A 25766-nucleotide genomic window follows, 5' to 3' on the forward strand; every position below is an offset into this window, starting at 1 on the left:
AGGCAGGACAGCCCCTTATTTCTCTTTGATCTGTTACAAGGCCTATTGCAGTAGTCATCATTCGTAGCTACTCAGCAGCCATGGTAAGGTAGTCTCTAAGATGAGAATACGGGGTGCCTGGGTGGCTCAGTTGGTTAAGCAACTGCCTTAGGCTCAGGTTATGATCCTGGAATCCCAGGATCGAGTATTACATTGGGCTCTCAGATTGGCAGGGAGTCTGCTTCTCCCTCTGACCTTCTTCCATCTCAAGTTCTCTCTCTCTTTCTCTCTTTCTCTCTCAAACAAATAAATAAAATCTTTAAAAAAAATAAAATGAGAATACCAAGGCAAAAGAGGGAGGCTTATAATGGTATTGGGGTTATATACATGTAAACTATACAAACAGAATTATAATCTCAAGAATACAGGATGAGGCAGTCCCTGCATTGGTGAGATATATTATATTTAGTTCTAGCCACTGTCTTCTCAGAGGAAAGAGATGAGGTTGGAGATTGACTGGGAAGCATGTTATGCCAAGACTCTGGAGGTACTGGCTCAGGGAAGAGAGGGATTAGAGCTGGCATGATAGCTCCCTAAGAATTCTTGAAGGCTGCCCTGAAACAGCAGGATTAAGCTTACTGGATGTGTCTACATGGAGTAAAACTGAGATTGGTGGGTGGAAAATACAGGCAAGTGTGGAGATGGGATCCATCTTCAGCATGCTCAGACCAGAGCCTGCTCATCTCTTACGGGTATGTTTCTAAAATCACAAAATCCCCAAACTGGAATACATTGACCAGGCTCAAGGATGTACATCAGTTACACAGGATTGCTTTTTGGATGAGATATAGGGTCACGTACGGCTGCACAGGGACAAATGTTCGGTGCCTATCTCCTGCTTGGAAATCTTCCCCCAGATAATGAATTTGGGAGAGGAAGCAGGGTATTTAGCAAACAAGTTGATATAATCACTTAAAATCTAGACTCTAAGACTTGGCCTTCAATCCCAACAGATCCATAGTACCATCCTGTGAAGCCTCTGAACTATTTTAGTAACTAGCGCATCAAATATATTCAAGGTGTGAAAACCACTTGATTGATTCCCTCCATCATTATTGATTTCTAACAGAGGTAACAGTGGTAGTTCACTCTTGAAGTTATGGAAAGAACCTGAGCCTCACTGATTTGCTAGTAGATATAGGGCTGAACTTATTACAACCTTCTATTGAGAGAGTTCAGCTGAATAAAAAGGATGTCTTTCTAGAAGCTGCAGTTGTCAGAAGATATGTCCTGCCTTGATACAAGGCAAGCTTTCTTGAGGACTTTAAGCATGAACTAAAGCAACAGTCTTCTGTTTCTGACACTAGAAAGAGCAGAATAGTTAAATGCATAAGATTTCCAGGGTTTCAGTTCTACCTATGTTAGTCAACCACTTCTGAGCCCCAAACACAACCATCAGGAAGCCATAGCCCAAACTCTTGCCATTTTCCATCTTTGTTCCCATCCACTTTTCTTTAATCATTCCTCATATCTAATCCCTTCTGACTTCTTTCCTGCCAGCAATGCATTTTACTGTTAATTCTCCAAAAGCCATCCCTATATTACCCCGAAGACTTGATGTTTTGTCCTGTGACTCTGACTCTCACATTGCTCCTCCTAAACCCAACTATGTTGCCTCTGAGTGACTAAAATAAGCACAGCTCCTGGTTTCCTTGAACTGGGACCTTCTCTTCTGAGATCTCCTTCCCCTGGTCCTCCTTTTTCAGGTTGCCTCTAACTCCCATGAACACACATTTCTAATGCAAAGTCAGCTGGTTCTCTATGTTGTAGAGACATGCACCTATGAAGGAAGTCAGATGCTCTGTCCTTTTACCCAACCACTTGGAAGACTGAGTTCCCCCATCTGGCCCTAATTCTATGGTTTCCAAGTACAGAAAAGAGCTGTTGCTAAAAAAGCAATACAATTAGGTATGCTTCTGTCCCTCAACATCTGTATTTCCCTCACTGAACCATGTTGTGTACCACATAGCCTAATTAAGGCACTTTTATACAAGTAACATATTAGATTTAATATTTTTTCAAGGGAAAAGTGAAACTGAGCAATAAAGGAAAATGAGCTGTTTCAATAAAAAGCATCTGAGCTATTTTGCAACTTTACTAATTTAGGCTCACTAGTTGCTAAAACAATTGTATTCTTAAATTTTCTTCACTAACTTGCCTTTCAAGCCCACACTGATGGCATAACATAATGACTGTCTGGATATAATTTTTTTTTAAACTTTCCATTTTTTAAAACTCATTTCATATGACATCCTGGATTGCTCATGCATCCTTGACTCTCAGAAAGCTGGTCTTAGATGTGTCAGTGCAATTAACAGAAATATTCCAGCTCCAAAATGTTTTTAAGGATACTTTTTCATAATTAAATATGAACTGGTAGAGCATTTAAAAAAATTCTCTAGCACAGTGGATCATAGTGGAAGGGAGGAAAAACTGAAGGGGAAGAGATCAGAGAGGGAGTCAAACCATGAGAGACACTTAACTCTGGGAAACAAACTGAGGGTTATGGAAAGGGTGGTGAGTGGAGGGTTGGGGTAACTGGGTGATGGACATTAAGGAGGGCACATGATGTGATGAGAATTGGTGTTATACAAAACTCATGTATCATTGAACACTACATCAAAAACTAATATTGTAATATATGTTAGCTAATTGAATTAAAATTAGAAAAATAATTCAAGATTCTATTCAAATATAAAAATAAAAAATCCTTTAAAAATTGTATTTCCCTTTGGATAGTAACCAGTACAACCACAAACAAATCACCTGGAACCCGGAGCATGAGAGTAAAACTGAAATGTAAATACAGAAATGAAGAATGGTACCATGCACCAACAATGGGACCACAGCCTGTGTGTTTCTGTGCACTCCACCCAAGACAGACCTTCGGATAGAAGAGAGTAAACAGGCTTGAACAACCCTCTGGTTTCTTTCATTCAACTGACATTGCTTAGATCAGTTGTTCTTAATGTTTTTGGGGTCACAGACTTCATTGAGAACATGATGGTGCTCCAATACCCTCCTCAGAAAAAGATTCCTTCCCTCATGAATAATTTTGATAATGTAAAGATCAAACAAGAGCCTCAGGCAAGGAGGCTAGGGGGTTAGGAACTCAGTGTAAACCTGAGGTCTAATTTGAGCTCAGAATTCAGCTAGCACTATTTTTCATATGAATTTCCATCTCTGGTTCCTGAGTTTCAGACACAGAGTTTAACAACCTGCTAAACATTCCTGCTGAATATTCATTCATATGTGTCATCAGTATTTCAGATTTGATCTACCTAAAATTCAACACCCAAGCTCAAAATCTGAGTCATTTTGATGTCGTCTTCTGTGTTCTTCTCAGTAGTCAGTCAACATGTTCCCCTTCTTCCCAGGATCACTTACAGCTGCTCCCCCACTGTTGCTCTCTTAGCTAGCTAGGCAGGACCTTATCACCTTTAATGTGGTTTGGCAGGATATTTCCAGCTGTTCTTCTTGCCTTCATCAATAAGGCACACTTCAATTTGTTTCTTTTTTTTTTTTTTAACCCTTTGACTCAAAAGCATTTAATTTTCTTTACTATCTCATAGATTATATCCAAAATTAGCATGAATTCAAGACTGACCAGCAAAATTTTGATTTCTCTTTTGATTAAAATGTTTCTGCCTCCCTGGTGACTTCATGTCTGCTTGCATATGTATATATACATACATAGCTTTATATATAGCAGTATTGAAGTCAATTTACATATAATAAAATTCAATCATTTTAAATGTGCAATTCAACAATTTTTAGTAAATTTTAGAGTTGTGCAAACATGCTAACAATCCAGTTCTGTATTTATTGTAAATTATTGCTTCTTGTGTCAGACATCCTAGTCAGCATATTATTTTTATAATTATAACCATTCTGAAGGTAATAATTATTTCTAGTTTATGAATGGAGAACTGAAGACTTAGTGATAATAAGCAATTGTCTGAAGTCACACAACCATTATGAAGTTATGTGAAGATTGGAATCCAGATCTGTCTGATTGAAAATACCATATTTTTAGACTATATGACATAATGCTTCTCAAATAAGAAAAAAAAATCCTACTTTAAGATTATAACTTACTAAGTAAAATTTGGATAAGTTTTATCCATGGTTGTATCTAAACTCCTAGTCCACATAGAAACAAGCAGTGGATGACTTTTGAATTTATACCCGTGTTTCTTAGTGGGGTTATTTTAGGATTATTCTTCTGTTATTTTGCTCAAATGATTGATTGAGGTGTTGGAATCATTGCTTCACTATGGCTGGGGGTAGGATAGGGTAAGGGCTTGTTCATCAACTTTTACATGAGGAAGATGAATAGGGTCAATAACTATGCCACCCTTGAACTAATAATCCCTCGGGGCTTTAGTTTTCTGATCTAAAACATGGGTTAGCAATACTCTCGAACTCATCTTGGAAAATGGTTATCGTGAGAAAATTGTGAAGTGGAGGTAGGAAAAAATAAAGAATAAGGAAGAAAGGAAGAAAGGGAGCTGCCTCTTTCTCTCTTGCTCATGTCTCAATGGCATATCTATCCCTTTCCCTCCTTGGCAAAAGTAAAGAATAGAGACTTTTAGTTCTCTTGATTATCCTGATCTGCTAGGATCTTCTGGTTAATAGGGATCTAGCACAGTCATGGTTGATTAAAGCACTGTCTGGGCTGCCTTTCACTTCATATTCGAAACAAACTCTGCTGGAAATATGATGGAAGGAAAGAGGGAAGATGTAAACAAAGAAAAGGAAAAGAAGGTAAGGGAAGACACTGATGACAATTTGATGACAGGGAAGGAAGAAAGGAATGGTCAAGAAGGAAGAGCAATTGAAAGAGAAAAGATAAAGAAAAAGGGACGAAAAGAAAGCAAAGAAAGAAACAGGAAAGAGAAGAGAGACGGGAATGATGAAGAGCAATACAACAGAATGTGGAAACGTTTGAAAGGCAGAGAAGAGACACTGAGCTCCAACGATTTCAGCCAGCTCGTGCGTTTTGAAGCAATAGTTTCTGAATCTATGCTTTAACCACGAGTCTTGAAATGCAGTTTGAAGTGGAAACAGCCTCCACCCTGACATGTCTCCAAATATTTTTCTGCTGAAAAAGCTGCCTAATGCATGGGATCCTTTTGTATCCCAGTTTGTGTTCAAAAGCAAACCTGCGAGTCTTGTTCTTTCATTTCCACAAGGAGCGAAGGATTCTTGCCTCGGGTTAGCCAGACAAGGAAATGCTCAGTGCACAAACACACACTGGCCAGGGGAGCGGAATTTGAGTTTTTACTTTGCTGCAGAAGGACTGGCTTGTTTCACATCTTTCCTGCTTCTGCTTCAGTGTCATTTCACATGATGACAAGGATTCTATCTCACTCAGTGAAGGTGGTCCTCATTAAGTGAGCCCTCAGAAGACTGGGAAAGCAGAATAAAGATGTCCTTGGCCTGTTTGGGGGACCCAGGAAGATGCTGCCCTTACTATCAAAATGTAAAAGTCCAATCCTCATGAATCACACAATCCTTCTAGATCTTGGAAATGGTTTGTATAATCTATTTATTTGAAAAAATGAACTTAGCCATTTCTGTCCAACTGCTGTGTTTTTCAAGACAGTGATTTGCTATCTGTTTTAGATTGAGGCAAAATGATAAAACACATACATAGCTCAGAGAGAAGGTTGTTTACAATGTTGACATTTCTACCATATCCTTCATCGTGTGCTGGAGACACTGATTGGGTCATTCATATTTGTCAGAGCTTAATTGTTTGTTAGATGAAGTTAAAGCCAACCACAGAAAATATTTATTTAACTATGATTCTACTCAGTCCATTATTAACTAGAAATTCCTAGCATTTTAGAGCACTTAAGAGAGAATCATGGGAGCATATACTTTTTATGGACTGAAAGTTTGTGTCTCTTCCCCCTACTCAAATTTATATCTTGAAGCTCTAACCCCAGTGTGGTTGTATTTGGAAATAAGACCCATACAGTAATAATTAAAGTTAAATGAAGTCAAAAGATTGGGGTCTTGATCCTATAGAATCAGCGTCCTTATATGAAGACACATCAGAGAATGATCTTGCTATCCCCTCCAACCTCCCTCTTTCTCTTTCTCCATGCACTGAAGAAATCTCATGTGAGGGTGTAGCAAGAAGGTGGTCCAGCTGCAAGCCAGAGAAACCTCACTAGGAACTGAGTGGGTTGGCACCTTGATCTTGGGCTTCCCAGCTTCTAAAACTGTGAGAAATAATTTTCTATTGTTTCAGACACCCAGTCTGTGGTATTTTGAAATGGAAGCTTGAGTAGACTAATACACTCTTTACTTTTTGCAAGGAGAAAATGGGATGCAGATGCAATCAAGACATGACCAAGTAAGAAGGATGTCCCCTTCCTAGTAGTCATTATTTCTGAATCCAACACTTTGAACCTCTTAAAATATCTGGGGTTAAGTAAATATTCCCAGAACATTCTGACACTGATTTCACAGAAATATGCAAACATATAAAATGAAATGCCCCAGATACCACATTTTTCTTCAAAGACATTGGTGGCTTCACAATGAATGATTGCCTTCAGAGCAGAAAAGAAAATCCTATGGAAAGGGAAGTTTCACATTTTCTTTAGCAGATAGATTCAATGTACCCATTCACAGAAACTCCAATACTCAGATGACTGTGATATCTGGTGAGCGTTTCAGACTTGGGCCAAAGTTTTCAGAGGGATTTTTAGACATTAAGCTCTAGGACACTTCAACTGACCTTCCCTTTGTAGAAATTTACGACCTAAGCCTGGTGGGCCTGCATCTGCTTTGGGGAGATGGCTTCCATTGAAGCCTTCCCTTCTACTCACCCACTTTTCTCTCTGGTTCCTTCTCGGCTCACATCCTTATCCCCCATTGTCCTAAACATACTAAGTGACCTCCAAGTCCCTGAAGGCTCCAGACTCCCTCTGTACTTCTTAATCTCTCTGTGATTCCCCACTGGGCTAATCCTATTATCCATTTTAATTGAATCTCTGCAATTCACAGTGAGAATTTACTACTGGACAGATATATTCTCAATGCTTCAAAGAAGTCAACTCATGTAGCCCTTATGATATTCTAAATATTCTGATTTCAAAGATTAGTATGGCAGAGGTTAAAAATAAGTTGTCTGCTTACTGTCTCTGGTGTGTGATGCTGGGATTTGAACCCAGATAGATGGGCTTCAATCTGTGCCCTTAAAGGCATGCAGTAGTTCTCTACCAAATCACCACAGATGTCACTTTCTCTGAGAAGAACTCTCTCTAAGGCTGGACTTACTGGTTTGTTTTGTTTTTCTCATGTGTTGCGATAGCCTCTTGTGTTCAATATCCTTGTACTTGTCACTATGATGTCATTACTGATGACTTGATTTCTTTCCAATAATTATACGGTGAGCTTCTTGAGAAAAGGTGGTTTTTCTTCTTTATCTTTTCCCCCCAACCTAGTAGGCCCTCCATAAATGTTGCAACAATGAATGAAGTCGCTGTATCTACAGCAACTTCTGCTTATCTATATCAGTTGGTTTATGGTAAAAACTGTTAGGGGACTCTTGGTTTGGAAGTTCAACACTGTTTCTACAATTATCTTATTTTGTTCCTTGGCATTTGGCACCATGCAGATGAAGTTGTATATAATCATCAAGTATTTATTAGGAATTGATTATTTGCCAGAGACCATTCCAGGCACTGGGAACTGATGGATATCTGTGAGCAAGATAGCCGAAGATCGCTGCCCTTAAGAACTTCATGTTCTACTTATAAGTCACAGGTTGAGTTCTCTGGAAAGCACTGTCTGATAGAGAGTTTAGAGGCCAACACATTTATTATGAGGTGTTCTTGGTATCAAAATCTGTGGAAGGAAAAGAAAAAACAAATAAAACAAAACAAAAAAACCAAGGATTAGAAGGAGGGAAAAAGGAAGCTGCAATATCACCATGTCATTTTCTAAGGGACAGTCTTGACCACCCCATGGAGCATTTAGAGCTAAAACAGCCCATCAGGACTGTCCCTACTGAAATAAATGGCTTTATCCCTCACCTGATGAGTCATTGTATCTGAGCTCTCCCAGGAAAGGAATGACTTTGGGCAGGCTGGCTCCCTGCAGCTGAAACAATCCCTAAAAGGGGAAAAGATTGAAGGCTCTCTGATGAGCAGGAGGGGTATCTGATAGCACCTTTCGTATCTATGGGATCTTATGTTACATGCTGCTTATTAGAGATCATATAGTTCCAGGATAGGTATACTTAAAATGATACAAGCCCAAATCCCAAATCCATGAGTTTTTGGTTTATTTTTTGGTTGATTATTAACAACAAACTATTATAAAAATTAAAAAGTTGATCAAACTTATATACTTTGGGAAACAAGAGAACATTAGAATGCTAATTATTATATAAGGGACTGTAAATAGTATAGAAATATGATGACTCAGATTTCATAAAATTTTATTATTTTTAGCAGATGTTTAAAAAAATAAATGGATGTTTTAAATCCTTTTTATAAAAGTGGCTTGGAAAATACATGTGTACATGCTTATGTACATACGCAAAAGAGAATGCTTAATGATTTAGTGCTTATAACTTTATGGACTTCAAAAAAATCAATTCACTATGAAGAAAAGATGTCTGTGAGATTCCTGTACCAAACTTTGGTCTAGAACAATTGGTCACTGCACAATTTGGGTCTACTCTAATGTTTGGAGATGTGTAAATTAATGAAGATGTTGAGACCCATCAAAGAGAGACCTCTTCTTGCCACCTCTCTAATATACTTTTGGGTTGCTCCTTAAGTTTGGCATTTGGCTAATTCTAGACACATATTTTTGGACACTTGTACTGTCTCTACTTTCCCTTCTTGAATCCCTATGATTCTAGGAAATAATTCCAGCTGTTGCCTGTGCAGCATAATGGATGCTTTTTACCCTAAATTTCAGAAGCTTCTCCACCTCCAACTTTGAGGGCTCGACCAGAATATAAGGGCATGCTCACAGTCTTCATCAATAACATTTAGCTGTCTTCCAGGCCCTGTCAAGGTGATCAAGAGATATAGAAGTTGAATATCATTCTAGTTAACTAGAAGGTACTTTCATTAAACATATTTGGTTAGAATTCCAAATGTATCCCTTCTTAACTGTGTGATCTTGGAAGAGTGACTTGACCTCTCTGACTTGGTCTCTTCTCTGTAATATGGGAAAAAATAGTAGCCACTAAAAGAACTCATTTAGTGGTGCATATAAAGTGCCTAATATAGTGTGTCATGAATAATAAACACTTAATAAATTATCTCATTTAAAAATCATTTACATTGTTATTATTTGTTAACACCACAGCATGAAGGAGAGTTGTAGTTGATGTAAATAAAATGGTAAGCCACACAACAAGGGTCCACAGGAGGACAGTATATTAAGAGAAAACCTGTAGCTAGTATGGTATATAAAATACAGGGAATCAAGGTGAAAAAATATGCCAGTGTATCTCCAGTTTCTTCATGGGAGGGGCACAGTAGTTTCTAGGCACGGTCCTTTTGTCCCTGGAGAGAAGGACAATTTATGAGTTTCTTCCAGCTTGACAGAACCACTGTTTGAAAATATCCAATTTTCAAAACCTCTAGTCTACACTTGTCTTTCTTAAAATGAGAACTTGTAGATATTTCTTGAAATGACATTTTATGGTCAGGTACATTTGGAAAATGTTGTAAATGGTTTACTCCTCTGATAGTAATATTAGCATATTAAAACTCTAAGTAGGGAAACCTGGGTGGATGAGTCGTTAAGCTAGTGACCTTTGATCTTAGGTCAGGTCATGATCCCAGGGTCCTGGGACTGGCCCCCCGCCGTGGGGTTCTGCGCTCAGTGCAGAGTCTGCTTGAGGATTCTCTCCTTCCCTGCCCCATCCTTCACTTACACTCACTCTCGGTCTCTCTATAAAAATAAATAAATAAATAATTTTAAAAAATGCTTCTAAATAATCTTAGGAAAAGGAGTCCCATTTAACTTTAAACTAGCATTTTATAAACATATTGGCCATATTCACATCACTTTAGATGTTTTGTCCTTAAACGAATACATCTCATTGGTTGGCTTGGCTTGGCTTGGCTTTGACATTCAAACCAGAAATGTGTGTTATCATCACCTGCCGACTACTTCTGCTAGTTAACAGAGCAGTGCCCTCCAGGCCTGTGACTCCCTGGGCACACACAGATGTAGGACAAATAGGGGTTGCCTGCCTCCTTCCTCCAAGCCATAGAGAAAGGCTTATTAAACTTCAGCCTCTACCTGTCCCAGCACATGCCAAGGGTCCAAAACAACTTGCCATTCCGACTTATGGCAAAGTAGACATTGTCACAGCTAGGCCTGGGTGTCTCTCCCATTGAAGGAAATAGCCTCCCCAGCTCAAGATAAGACCAAGGGAAAAACTGGCCCTACCACCAGGAACCTGAGATAGAGTAATGAATATGTAGTCTTCTTTTTTTTTTCTTTAAGACTTAATTATTTCTTATTGTAGAGAGGAAGGCAGGACCAAGGGAGGGAGAATCTCAAGCAGACTCCCCACTGAGAGCCTAACTTGGGGCTCAATCTTGTGACCCTGAGCTGAAATCGAGAGTCGATGCTTAACCACATGAGCCATCCAGGTGCCCCAGTGAGTGTGCATTCTTACAGCAGGACTTAAGGCACCCTGGATCCCTCTTGGTCCCTGCTTCCAAGAAACAGCAAAGTGTTCAGTCAGGTTAGTACACTTTTTTACAGTAAGTGGAGAAACAAAGAGAAATGCAGGCATGCACACACACACACAATCACACATGTTCTCTGTTTTGTGTTTTCCAGATAACTTCCGAGTCTCCTGGCCAGACAATTTTCCCTCACTGTAGAACCAGAGATTCCTTCTTCCCAACCCAGGTGAAGTTAGTTTTTTGTGAACAGTTTAGCAAATTCATCTGCCAGAACCCAATAATCTTTGAAGGGTTAAAAAAATCTAGTTTCTGAACCTGCAAAATCAAGCCCATTAACTGGACCCCATGAGTAGCAGCTGTAATGAAGTAGACACAATGAGAAGATGAGGACTTGGGTCCTTGTTTTGCTATCAAGTAACTGTCCTTAGCAAGTGGTTTATTAAGCTCTCTGCTCTCCATTTTTCCCTTTCTTCAGGAAGGGGATGATCATGCCAGTATCACACTTAGTAGTTGAAAAGTACAATGCAGATATGTGGGTTTCATTATGATACAGAAACCCTGAAATCATTATTCTCATAGCTGGAAGGCATTTGATAGATTTTATCTTCTACACTCTGCCTTTAGAAAAGTGAATGTCTGAATCATCACTGAGAGAGCCCCTGATTAATTTAATTCCTAACTCAAAGCAAAAAATAAAAGAAAAGAAAAAAGAAAAAACAACAACAAAAACTGCACATGGGAAAAATATGGCTTTTCAGATATCCTAGCAGGCTCTCAACAAATGCTTGTCCAAATGAATTAAGGTGAGACATTTTACATAGCAAGAAGCTGATGTTAAAATTTGACGTATGCAAAAACAAACTGTATCTTTCCTGTAATTGGTCTTTCTTTCCTGACCCCCTATTCCACTTGCCACAGGTCACTTGACTTAATGACTTTGAGGTGATCTTAGTCAACTCAGATGAAAACCTCAGGCCCATTCAGGATTTTCCTCTTCTTCTCCAATCCATTTCTCTGTTTCTGAGACTGATGTCTGTACAGTAGTCATCGCACTGGTATTTTCTGGGAGGAACATTTGTCTGGTTGCTCTTCAATCATCTGTTGAAGAGAATGAAACCTCCATGACTTATGATGGGATTATATCCTGTTAAACCCATTTTAAGTTGAAAATATCCCAAATGGAAAATACATTTAATAGCTTAGCCTCGCCTACTTTAGACATGCTTAGAACACTTAAGTTAGTTAACAATTGGGCAAAGTCATCTCACACAAAGCCTATTTTATAAAAGAATGTGGAATATCTCTGGTAATTTATCAAGTACTGTACTAAAAGTGAAAAACAGAATGGTTGTGTGGGTCCAGGACGGTTGCGCGTGTATCACTGGTGACCCTCGTGATTGGAGGCTGATGGGGGGCTGGGGTTGCCACTGCCCAGCATCACAAGAGAGGATCATACTGCGCATTGCTGACCTGGGAAAAGACTGAAATTCAAAATTCCAGGCATGGTTTCTACTGAGTATGCTTTGCTTTCACACCATCCTAAAGTTGAAAAATCATTAAGTAGAACCCTTGTTAGGTAAGAGCATCTGCATTTACATCTATTGAGAGGTCTGCGCCCCACCTGGCTCCCATGGCCCATGGTCTATGTGTGATCTTCTTCATCCCTTTGTTTCTTTCCTCCTTTTCCCATATCCTTTTTGCCTGTTCCCTCTTTCCCTTCTCCTTCATTTGTTTGTTTCTGTCTATCTCATTTCCTGTCCCTCAACACACACACACACACACACACACACGGGCATGTGCACGCACACACAGACACGCACGCAGACACGCATACACCATTTATTGCACACATAGTGTCAGCCCACAACAGTTGCTAAACTGTCATCCTTGGCCTAAAGGAGCTCCCAGAAAAAGAAACCTACATCCATAAGGTAAGGCCAAAAATGTGAACATCGAAAAAGCATTCATCTCCCAAAAGAACTTTTCCATGAAGGAGGCCAAATCTCAGAGAACCAAAGATACTGAACCCTAAAATCATCTCGCTTCTGAATCATCTAAGACCAAATCCTAACCATTACCTGCCTCACTGCCAGAAAAGAAAGCCCTGCAGGAGTCCACAAGCTCCCTTTGTTGGGGATAAGCAGGGAGACACTCATCTTCACCATCTCTTCTTAACCACCCTCACTTGACTGTGGTTACTGATGAGGTAAAGTCCCTCAGCAAGCTGAGGCAATATTTTCCAAAGGAAAGCAAGTTTTGTTTTGCATTCGGTCCTCCTCATCATCACAAGCCACGCTTAGGTTCCCAGCCTGGATCTGCCCACAAGCGACCATCTGGCCCACAGCTGCTGCATCCAAGTGGAAACTCTCCAACCTGAGGACTCCAAGGGCTCCTTTTACGTCTTGTAAATGGCAAAGTCTGCATTGTAGGTTACCCCTGTGTCCTCTTCACTGGAAAGACAACAACTGTCATTTTCTTTCTTTTTCTTTCTTTCTTTCTTTCTTTCTTTCTTTCTTTCTTTCTTTCTTTCTTTCTTTCTTTCTTTCTTTTTCTTTCTTTCTTTCCTTTTTCCCCGTACACAGTTGTTTATGGTGGGAGCACATATGTCAGGCATATGGCAGGGGTGTCGTTGGCTTGAAATAGAGGCATAACCAGTCGCATTTCATCAACTCGGTGAGAGCAGCTCTCCGGGAGAAGCTCAGAAACTGAACTTGTAAGGTTGGAGTTGTGGAGTCCAGCCAAATGCATGTTCATTTGTTTGGGAGAGCCTGCTGGTTGAGTGCGAACAGCGGGCCCAGCACCAGAGAACAACCTATCCCTCCCACTTTCTTGCCCTGACCAAGCCCAATGACGTGGGGCAGGAATAACAATAGTTAATATTTATAGAGTGCTTATTATGTGCCTGGCACTTTGCTGAATACTTTATATTCATTATCCTATTAAATACTCTTAACTACCCTATGAAGTGGTTATAAATATTACCCCACTTTAAAAATTTAAAATCCACAGCTTCAAGAAGGTGAGTCATTTATCGAAGGTCACACAGACTGTCCTAGCGCTTTCTCAAAGGCAGGATTGTTGGAAGCTCCTTGGGGGCAGGAATCATGAATTGTCCAGTACTGAGTCCTTGTTATTTAGCACAGAGCCTCACTCACAGAAGATGCTAAAAACAAACCCCTCAAAAACCCCAAACCCATACTCTTCCCAAACCCAGTACTCGTGGGACAAGTAGCCATCAAATGAATGGATAATAAGTCCATGACTTTTCAATAGAAACTTAATCTGTTTTCCCTACTAAAAGCATAGATACCTCCAACCAACTTTACTGGAAATCATCTACGCTTAGGAACTTGGTAGAGAAAAGGGCCACGTTCACACGGACCTGTCCTGGGACTGTTCTCTTCCCTCATGATCTGGCAGCGGGCCCTTCTTGCCTGAGAACAGATGACAGTTAATGTGGTCTCATTTATTTGGGCCTGTGGTTTTCCCTTTAATCATGCGTTTGCTTCATTAACATATCCTCTTTGTTGGGCTTGTTCAATCCTGTCCACCTTCAAGTTCAGCTCAGACTCCATCTCCTCCTGAAGCCTTCCTCCAGGATTCCTTGATCTCTATTTGCTACTATGGTGATTATGATTCTTTAACACCAGTTAGTGTAGTGATTGCCAGGACCCCAGCAGATATTGCTTAGAGATTAAGGCCTTAGGTCCACTGGGTAAAGAGGGCTTTAGACAGATACTGTCCTCTGTCCTGGACAGTCCCGGGGATGATGGTTAATAGCTTAATGATCCAGCCTTTGCGTCCAGACCTTTGGTGCCACGTCCTTCATGGCTAATACATCCTTCCTTCTTCCATATCTTTACATCTGTAACATTCAAATTGTGCCTCCATGTATAGACAAAAACTTTTTTTAAAAAAGATTTTATTTATTTATTGAGAAAGAGAGCACAAGCAGGGGGGAGAGGTAGAGGGAGAGGGAGAAGCAGGCTCTCTGCCGAGAAGGGGGTCCAATGAGGGGCTCGATTCCAGGACCCTGGGATCATGACCTGAGTTGAAGGCAGAGGCTTAACCCACTGAGTCGCCCAGTCTTCCCTAGACACAACCTTTTAATGAGAAAATTTCTTCATACTGATCTTAGGCAATATTCCAGTTGACATTCAAGTGTTTACTCTGCACCAGGCAGTTTACTTCCATCATAACATGAATCTAGTACTCAAACAGCAGGGCTGATCTAAACTCACACAAAATATGCAAGTTTCTAGGGCTGGGATTTTAGGAAGACCATGGAGGCCTCGTGAATTCCTTCTTCCTGAATCTTTCTCATTTCTTACTCCTTTCCAAGGTTCTAATCTTAGAATTTCATTCTCTTGTTTGGTCCTATAAGGAGGCAACCATTTGGGTTTTGATGACCGTAATAATTATACCTCAGAAATCGTTTCCTTGGCTTTTCTTTTTCTTGGCCATCCGGAGACTTTAGCTGTCAGGGTGGTTGTAAGTTTTGCTTTGTTGTCTTACATGACACTTCTGTGTGTTACAACCAGGGTCAGAATAACCTCAGAGCTGATATTTGATCAGCGTCATAGTTTGCAAAGTGCTTTCAGAGGAACTCTTCTGAGATGTAAAATTCTCTGTATAGGAGAGGAAGATTCTTAGCCTCATTTTGCAAAAGGAGAAACCGCAGTTGAAAGGGATGGTGTTTCAGATCCAAAGTCATACAGCTTGTAAATGAAGGACTAGCATGTTTCATGACTCTAGCTTTTTCCACCATACTATGCTTCCCATTCTTAATATTCTCCCAGACACGGCTAACCACATTAGAGTGACCTGGGATGGTTATATAATTATGAATGCCAAAGCCCCATTCTAATTTCATTGGTATGGTTGGAGTCTGGCCATCATTGTTTTTGTCATTCCCCTTATTTCTAATGTAAGAACCATTGATCTATATAGTCCTTATTGCCATGATACTTGGTGAACTGCAAAGGATTCTACAAATTACTGGCCGTATGGATAAGGTATTTTTATAGCAGTTGCCGAAAACCAAACTGCAAAAACCACAGAATCCCTGAACAAGGAAATTTTCTGTAGACACAAGAGCTTCAAAATCCAACTCTTGTGTCATTCGAGAAGACGGTTTCCCACTCCAGACTGCATGCTGCCCTAAACGAAATAAAAGACTGAGGTTATCTCCTTAAACTGGTCAGCTGTTCGTATTTATAAAGCTGTTTGTGCTCTGCAATTGCTCTGCCATGGAAATCACATTTACAAGAGCTGTCACCAGGTCACTTTTATATCTGACCAGCTGTCCAGAGGAAAAATGTTAACTAGTTTACAGTTTATACTTTCTCAGAAGTTTTATAGTGAAAACACATTTTCCAATAAGTACATTCCTCTCTTTCTCTGGGTTTCAAGCATAACACTTTAGATGTGATCAGTGGCTTGGATCTGGAAACACTGTTGCTACTCCTGGCCAGTGAGGCCAGCATGCTTAGCAGCAGCAGGAGGGACGCCGAGCCATGGTCCTAAGTGCGGACTCCTCCAACTCAAAAGGCCCGGGTCAACTCCTTCTGTGCCTCTGGTGCAAGGTGGGACTGAAGTGCTGGGAAAGTTGTAGCGAAAAGTGAAAGGAGGCAAAGTGGGGGAGACTCTTTATCTTCTGAGTAATTAAAACCCAACTAACCAGAAGCTTCAATCAATTGGAACGCCCTTCATTGCAGTAGGAAGAGATAAGCCCTTACAAGATGTAGGCATGGTAAGCCATATAGAAAAGAAAAATATTCTGTCTCAGGTTTTATTAGTGTGTAAGAATTTAAAATCAGGGGAACCTGGGTGGCTCAGTGGGTTAAAGCCGCTGCCTTCGGTTCAGGTCATGATCCAGGGGTCCTGGGATCAAGCCCCGCATCGGGCTCTCTGCTCAGCAGGGAGCTTGCTTCCTTCTCTCTCTCTGCCTGCTCTCTGCCTACTTGTGATCTCTGTCAAATAAATAAATAGAATCTTAAAAAAAAAAAGAATTTAAAATCAGAGATGGCCTTTATTCATCTTTGTATCCTTCTCACCCAATGCAGTGCCTAATGTTCTTTTCACTTAATGTATTTGTTTTCAAATTCATTTGTATTTTCACAAGTAAACAGATGCTCATAGGTTTTTGTTTTTGTTTTTTAAACAGTATAGTTTCAAACTTTATCTTGAAAAATAGCAGCCTCTGCTTTCTCTCATGATATCTGGTTCCATTCTCTAGTCACTTTAAAACATTTTAACTATTTGTCTGATACTTTTCTTCTTGTTTCTACTAAATACATTAATGCTGGCTTTTCTGGACTTATCAATTTTAGAAATTATTTGTTAATTAGATGTCAACTTCGGAAATGATCTATTGACCTATTATGGTAGACGGAGATCTGTTTGTCACTTCCTCATCCCTGACTTCTCCATTCCCATGTTCCCTTTGAGCACAGTTTATGTAACAATTCTTTTGAGTACCCGCTTATATGCCTTTCTCCATGTAAATAAGTATTATTTAGTGCTGAGCCAAGTGGGTATCTCTGATTATTTTTTCTTTCTCATTTGTTTTCTTTCTCAAGTTAATTGCCTGCTCTTATGTTTATTTCTTTCCCTTTGCTGAAGTTGTCTCTAATTTTTCAATACTTCCTTCTAAATGCAGCACAGTTCCAACATGCCTGTCAATACTATTGGTCACATATGCTGATATATTGTCACAAGCATCGAATAATCTCTTAGTTGCATTTTGATATTTTTCCCTTGGAGACCTCTTGCTCTCTCTGTGCTCGAATCTTGAGGGGCTGTTTCACACAACTGCTGAACAGCCCTCATCTATAAAAAAAAGCCTCTGAGGTGGTCCCTGCTGATCCCATCTCTTGGTGTTCATGTCTGTGTGGGTGGAAACTGTTCACTCACTTCTGACATACTTATGTGCTAAGCATTCTTTAGAACACTTAGATGTTCCTAGGTGAACACTTTCACGAACACATTAGATTATTTATGTGTTCAGAGAAGAGACAGTCTTTATTTGACCTAAACAGGAGCATTGGATAGAAAATAAATGGCAAAGCAAATAACCCATTATATGTTAATTAAAAAAGTAATAAAATAAAATACAATAAATGGCAGGATCGGAGACCTCTTAGAATAGATGGAAAACCATCCTGTGTGATCAGTCTTCATATTATCTGTTATCTATTAAGCATCTGTTTGTATAAACTGCTTAATTAGATCATCAGCTTCTTAAGGGCAGAGAGGAGTCCCCTGAAGTTTTCGAATCAGAGTTGTACATCAAACGGGTGTTGTCAATGTTGTGTCATCACCTGTATGTCCCCCACTCACCCTCTCCCCTCTTTCTCTTCCTGCCCGGCCACAGGCAGTTATGTAGATGACTGGACTCATTAAAATGCGATCATTTCCATTTTTCGTTTTAACCTTAACTGGTGGACATTCAGTCTATGCCATTTCTCACTGGCGACTTGGACTATTAGGAAACAGACGTATGGAGGAAACATACATATGTTAGGAAACATACACGTATGGAGTAGGTTTTCATCGGGTGAGGAAGAGCAGGAACAGCCGGCTGGGGAAAGGTTTTCCCGGACTGTGGCACAATACCCCTCAGGGCTTCTTCAACAGTGAATATATATTTCTCTTTCTGAAAAAAGACACTCTGTCTTAAGCCAGAAATATAATGAAAAGGAGACCAAGTTTTCACAAATGAGAATTATATTAATTACATAACATCTAAGCAATTCCTGGGAATCTGCGAGAAGTATTCTTTGCAGGGATCTACATTCACAGCATTCAGACACACAGCATGGATTTTGCTTTGTCATTTACATATGCAGTGTATCTACTCATGCTTATTAACCATAAATATTTTGGACAGGTGTTCAAGATACTCACAACACCTTAGACAAAGAGGGACCAGAATGGCATTCTATTTTGTAGCATTGCCAGTGTTATATTTCATTCCAACACTCCTAGAACATTTATGATCTAATTTCCTACTGGGTAAATGTGTAAAGCAAACATATACGGTTTTAGAATAGATCATTAAAAATAGAAGGCACCGGGGCGCCTGGTTGGCTCCGTCAGTAGAGTGTGTGACTCTTGATCTTGGGGTTGTAAGTTTGAACTCCTCACTGGGTGTAGAGATTACTTAAAAAATAAAAGGGGCGGGTGGTGGTGGAGGGTGGCCCATAAGTTTAGGGGCTCAAAAGCTCCTTCACTGTTTGTTGCTTCCTGCTCCCCCTTTGACCCAGGCCCACTTCTCCCTCTAGGAGCCTAAAGAACCCTCCTGGCCTGCAGCTCAGCCTTCTCTCACCGGCAGTGTCTGTCCAAGAGGTCTGCATGGGTCCCTGGCGAGAACAGCAGCCTGGTTTTCCTTCCCTCTGTCCACCCGGGCATCTGAGTTTGAAGATGAGATGAGGAGAGATTTCACTTCATTACTTAACTTCCCTTTCCCTGCCTCTGCTCTTCAACTGTATCAGTTCGCAGGCTAGGGTACTTGGGCAAGACACAGGTCTGCCCCCATTCCATTTTCTGATGCAAATTTTAGCTAAGGGATTTGGAAGATTTTGGTGGGGAGGCAGGTTGGGTAAAAGTGTAGAGCTTGGTAATAAATGTCTACTTGGCAGGAGAAGTAGGAGCGATTCTAAACTCCTTCCATCTCCTATTTCTACCTCCATAGGCTGGCCAGAATTTAGCTTGAGAGCTCTGGAATGGTTGACATGATTGAAACTATATACCATTGTATCACCCAATAAATTATTTTCTTCCCCTTCCTTTTTTCCAGCATTCTATCTAGGAATAAAGTTCACCCCACAAAAACCATCCAGGTTTTTTCATTGTCAGGGTCCTTTCCCCTTGCTCAGTGGAGAACCCCTTGTGTCAGTTTCCAGCCTCAAGAGTAGAACCCCTTGTGTCAGTTTCCAGCCTCTTCATGGCTTTAGTTCTCTCTATTTGGTGAGCCCTGACCAGGAGCCTGAAGACAGAGGTTTAGAACCCCAGAAGAGCCTTGGGTATAATCTATTTTTCTAGTAACATCTTGCCTTCTGTCACTTGTCAGCTTTTGTCCTCTACTTTGATGACAGAGGTCAATTTGTGTTCCTGGGGAAAAGGGAAGATGGGTTGTGTTGTGGAAATAAAAAGTTTATTTAAAAAAAAAAATAGGAGGCACCATTTCCTCCCTCCCTCTCTTCTTTCCCTTCCTTTCTTTCTTTCAGTGTCCTCTTCCTGCCACCTCTCTTTCTTCATTAGTTAGTTGAGTAACTCTTATGTTCCATCCATAGGCAAGTCACAATTAGAAAGAGAACGCCTCTTCTAGCTTCACATCTGGGAATGATTTGTTCCATTAATCAGCCCCTAGGGACCACATTTAAAAGCGGTCTCTCTCACAATCTAAAACAGTTTTGCAAGAGGACCTGCAGGCCAGTCACTTTCACTTTGTTCATGCCCTCATTTTGCTGTCTACCATCTGCTTCCCCTTCACTCTCCTTGACTCTGAGCTCCTGGTGGGGCAAGAGACCAATTTTCGTCGGGATCTCTTCTCTCTGCCTTCTGTTCCTCAGCTTCTCACTCCTATCCCAGCCAGAGACGTCATCCTTCATGTTGCAGGAGCTCCATAAAGGCTGGCAAAATAGGAATCCCAAACAAATAAGACAGGGCACCAGAGAGGGACAGAGAAATGGCTGTGGGAGTTTGAAGAGGTAATGCCATATTACCATTACGGATTAATGGAGTGGAGCCAGATCGAGGAATGACTAGGTAGAACCCTTGCGCAGGTGAGCTGGAAACATGATTATAAAATCTGTTCCCTCTGGCGACTCTGAGGTAATTACCTTCCCTCTCTGAGCACTGCACCCTGTTCTTAGTAAAATAGGCATAATAATATGTCTTTTTCCTACCTCCCTGGACTGTAGGAGCCTAAACTGAATAACATGTGTGAAAGCAATCTGAACTACTTGGAAGTCAGAAGTGACAGACCCAAGGCGTGGCAGTACGATTTTCTTCCTGAAAGCTGCCATTTAAAATAGTGACTTAAATAAGATTATTCGATGTTAAAAGAATTAGTATATTTCATTTATGGTGATCTTTTAGTGGCAAGAACCTAAAAGGCGTATAAAACATTGATTCCAATGACCATTAAAAATGGGATCAGATGGTTTCTTAATTAAAGTAGTTGCCTCGCTTTACTAGTCAGGAGAGACTAGGCTTATGCTGTGGTAACAAACAACCTTGAAATGTCGGTGGTTTATCACCTCCAGTTATTTCCCACTCATGCGAAGTCTGCTGGAAGTCCAAGCAATTCTCTGGGGCAGCTGTCAGAGCAGGGATTCAGCAGTCCGTACTTACTGCGGTCTGGGTCTCCAGCATCTCAGGTGAGCCTTTCTCCATGACTGCTGGGATAGAAGCAACCAGATTGGAGAATCATGCAGGGCTTTTCACTGACTCAGCTTGAAAGTGCCATATCCCTTTCCCATTTGTATTTTTTTATTGAGAACTGGACAGATTTCCCTCCCTCCCCCCGGAGTGTTGGGAAGTGTAGTCTCCCTTATATACCCAGAGGGAGAGAGGAGCTGGGTATTGGCAAGCATTAATAATGTTTACTGTACTACCATACTTAATGATGCTGTTGGAGCATGCTCCCAATTCCGTGGATAATAAAGCAAAGCAGTAAAAAAGTTGAAAGGCAATCCAGCACTCACAGTTCATTCCTAGAGATAAGGGAATGAAGGTGGTGTGCTCGAGGTCACGAGGTCAGTAATGATGAGTCAAGACTAGAACCAAGAGCTCTTGATACTTAGTCTGGAACTTGCGGTCTAACGACATTTCCCAAGTGCTTTCCTTGGGAGGTTGATAGACACCTCTGTCTCTCTCACACACAAAAGGGGTTCCAGGGTCAAATTAATCGACAAAGACTGGTTAAACACTAGGATGAACGAGGCAAAGTAGGTTTATTTGCAACCGAACTCCTCAGAGCGTTTGACATAATAAAGTACATTGTGAATCTTTAGGTGACAGAGTATCCGGAAATGACTGACCATTTTTGGACACAGGAAACATCCCCTTCCCTGCAATATTTCTTTTCTTCAGAGCACCTCATGAAGCTCACACTATTGTATCACACTTGCAAAACTGCTGTACAGACAAAGTTAAACTTTGGAAGTTAGCCTCATCAATATTGTTGAATAAATAGTTTTCCTCTCCACTCCTCCTGAGATACCCATTTCATTCATACTTCAAAATCATTATGATTTTGAGAGTCATATCCCACTGATACATACCATAATTCTTACAGCCATACATTATCTCCACTCATATAAAAAAATATGTAGGGAGCACACACTTTATGCCAGGTCTGATAGAGATGTTAGATATTTAAAGTTGGGCAAGATGGGATCGCTGTTTTTATTTTGCACACAGACTAAAATGGGAGCCAAAACCCAAATAAACAATATGACAGAACGTTCTAAGTGCTACTATAGACACAGGAATAACAGTCTGTGGGTACACAAAATAGACATGACCCAATTCTGTCCTTTGCAGTGAATTAAAACTCCTAGGGGATTTTCCTCAGGAACTATTCTGAAGTCTCTCCCATCCGTTATTTGAACAAGTGATTTCCTGGATCATGGTGCTCAGTTTTTCTCGTATACGAGTTATGCTAAATCTTACCCATTCTGGCTTGCTGGGATAAGCAGATGATGTCTTGTGGAATCTTGGCTTGGTAGCTCATTCAGTAGCTCTCCCTCCCTGCTCCTGTCATGAGCAGATTTGATAGCCTTCCTTGTATATTTTCATCCAAAGCCATAACAACTTTGTTCAAGACAGGGCCAATGACCCACATAGAGAACTACTCCCACTGTTAGAAAAATTCATGCCCTAGAGAATTATCTTCTGTCTTTAAACCAATTTCAGTCTAAATGAAAGTTCTGAAAGAAACAAGAAACATTTAAATTGTTCCAAATGGGCCACTGCCTTCCAAACATTATTCTTGTAGAAATTTGCAACAGAGAAGAGAGATCGTCACTTGTTACTGATCCTTATTTGTTTACATGTCCTTTTCTGAATGTTAATTGAGTTCCTACTAGAGTGCCAGAGACAGTGATGGGCAGGAAAGAGACATTCAGTTCAATTCTCATGGTGATCTTCTAAATTAGGTACCTTACCCTCATTGATAGGTGTAGAAAGTGAGACAATGAGAATTAAATGTCTTGCCCAGAGAGAAACATGCCAATAGATAGATGAGCTGAAATTGACTCTGGGTTTATTGAATTTCCAGATCCAAAAAGCTGAATTCCAGCACATGCTGTGCTCCATCCTGAGGCCTCACTAGTCTCTGAATGCAAATATGCCAACCATTTTATTGACAGTTAAATCCCCTTCCCTTATTTCCTATAGGGTCTTTTCCATTCATCTTTTGGAGTCCACATGGATATATTACATATATTCTGCTCCACTGGTTCCTAAACCCCTATCATTGTCAGAACGATCTGGGAAGATTTAGAAAATGAGATTCCTGGGCCCCACCCTTTAGAAAATTTTGATTTGATAGTTCTAGAGTCAAGTCCAGAAGCCTCTATTTTTAAGGAAGTGCTCTGACCAGGTTTTGGAACAAGGGGGACTTTCTTGTTTGAGTTTTTTTTTTTTTTTTTTTTTTTTTTTACATCTTATCATCTACTGGGTTTGAGGTCCAAGTGGAGGATAAATGATCAGCGAAACATCCTGTAGTGATAAATTTCAGAAACTTAAATAAAGCTATTAACTCTGTTTCAGTGGTTCCTGGTACCATCTTCCCTCCTCAGCAGTACAGTCCAGGAATAAAACAAAACACAACAAAGCAAAAAAGAAAACAAAACAAAAGTAGGCTTTGGTCCTTTCTCCTTACCTGCTAAAAGGATGAAGGCAGATGAAGAACCATGATGACTGTACCATCACAACATAGTTAAAATGTGAAACACCACTCCACCTCACTCCTAGTCTAGCCTAATCATCTCTTTGAGGGGCTACAGCAAGATCCTTGTAATTTGGTCTCCCTGCTTCTAGTCTTATCCCTTTATTCTAGACTTGAACTTGAATATAAAAAGCTGGTTTACTGTAAATGGTAAAAATATATTTCATGCTTTGTCATCTTCAGCAGGAGATTGTGACATCCTATCGTGCAAGTCTATAGTCTTAAAATTTAATTATTTTTGATTGCACAGAACAGCATCTGACACTTGTAGATGATTGGCAAAACTGAAAAAGGAGAAGAATAGTAAATATTAAAAGAGGAGAAAAAAAAGACAAAAGAGTTGCAAAGGAGGAAGATGATAGTGGAGAAAGAAAGAGAAAGAGGAGGAGAGACAAGAAGAATGAGAAGAGGAAGGGAACTGGGGGAGAATCGTGAACATCTGTCAGGGAGAACACGGGGAACGGGACTTCCTTTGTTAGCCAGTATCTCTCATTTTCCTTCAGATCAGAACAGGTTATGTCTCTCAGGAAGCTTCAGTTTATACACCAGGATACGTCTGCCTCCCTTGGAAAGCATTACGCGACATGGTAACAATTCCATAAAACTCAGAGATCCACCAGCAGTATTCATTGATGAGCTCAGAACCTTTGGTGGAGAGAACACAAGATTCAGGAGAGCACTCTTACTTTTATCTGGCTTTTAATATTGGCAAGTTCGTGTTGTGCTCAGGGAGAGGGGGGGCTTAAGCTCTCACACTCCTCAAGAGCTGTAGAGCTGAGCTGAGGGTATTCCAACTAGAAAGCTCTTCCATTAACATCCCTGAAGTTGATTCACAAATATTTGGGCTATGGCGGGTTTTTTCCTTCCAGAAATACAAAAGACAGTCTTTCCTTTGGCTTCCTTGGAAGATTGCCTTTTCTCTGAACACGTTATTGATTTTCCCTTTTCTCAACATAAACCCTAACCATTATGCCTTGTTTACTTTCCTCTTCTCATTTGCATCATCTCTGCCATCAGGGAATCTCAACAAATTGTCCCGCTAGAGTGGCTGCCTTCATACTAATGGGCAGATGCAGAGTCAGGAATGGGCTCACGTGGCCTTGGCAAAGTCACTGTGGAAAGAAGAGGAGAAAAGAGAGATATTTACTGGAATCAAGTAGGGAAGTAGTCAGAAACGGCCATTGGGCCAATGTGCCCAAGTTTCTTGGAAATGAAATACACACAGCTTCCTGGTTCTAGCGCGTCAGAGCACTGTCTCCTTAGAAATGCACAGCCCTGCTCTTAAGGTTAAGCTCCTTTACCAAAGCCACTCTTCCATATAAATAAATGTCTCTCATAATTGAAATTGTTTATTTCAAGTCAAAAACTGAAAAACGTTAACCAATATTGATATACAAAATATGAATTCTCTATTCATTTGCTTTCTTGAACAGGGAGTTCTGAGCTTATAACAATTTTTTCTGATAATCCAAGTCATCCTCATGGACTTCCATTACTGAATTTGATGGTGACAAAAGTTTGTGCTGCATTGCAGTTTTCTGTCTTCGTCAATGTTAAACAATAAATTATGATCTTCAAATCTTTCTCTCTCGCATGCTCTCTCTTTCACTCTCACAGGCTCGCTCTGCCTTTTTCTCCCCCTCTCTCTCGGACTCTCCTACCCTTAGGTTTAATCTATAAACCTGTCAAAGCATATGGTTTTGGTGTTGGCACTTTGAAATAGCTATCTCACGAAGTTAGGATTGTTTTTGTTTTTCTTTTTGTTGTTGCTTAATTTAATGGCATATCTGGAGGATTGAGTTTGCTAGAAATATAAACTGAGAAAAGGTGTGCCTGAGTGGCTCAGTGGGTTAAATCCTCTGCCTTTGGCTCGGGTCATGATCCCAGGGTCCTGGGATGGAGCTCCTCATCAAGCTCTCTGCTCAGCACAGAGCCTGCTTCCCCTTCTCTCTCTGCCTGCCTCTCTGCCTACTTGTGATCTCTGTCTGTCAAATAAATAAATAATCTCTATAAACTGAGGAAAATGGAAGACTGCTTTATCTAAATTCACACATTGCTTCTTAACCACTGTGAGAAACTCT

Source organism: Mustela nigripes, chromosome 1, assembly GCF_022355385.1.
Source record: "Mustela nigripes isolate SB6536 chromosome 1, MUSNIG.SB6536, whole genome shotgun sequence".
Lineage (NCBI taxonomy): Eukaryota > Metazoa > Chordata > Mammalia > Carnivora > Mustelidae > Mustela > Mustela nigripes.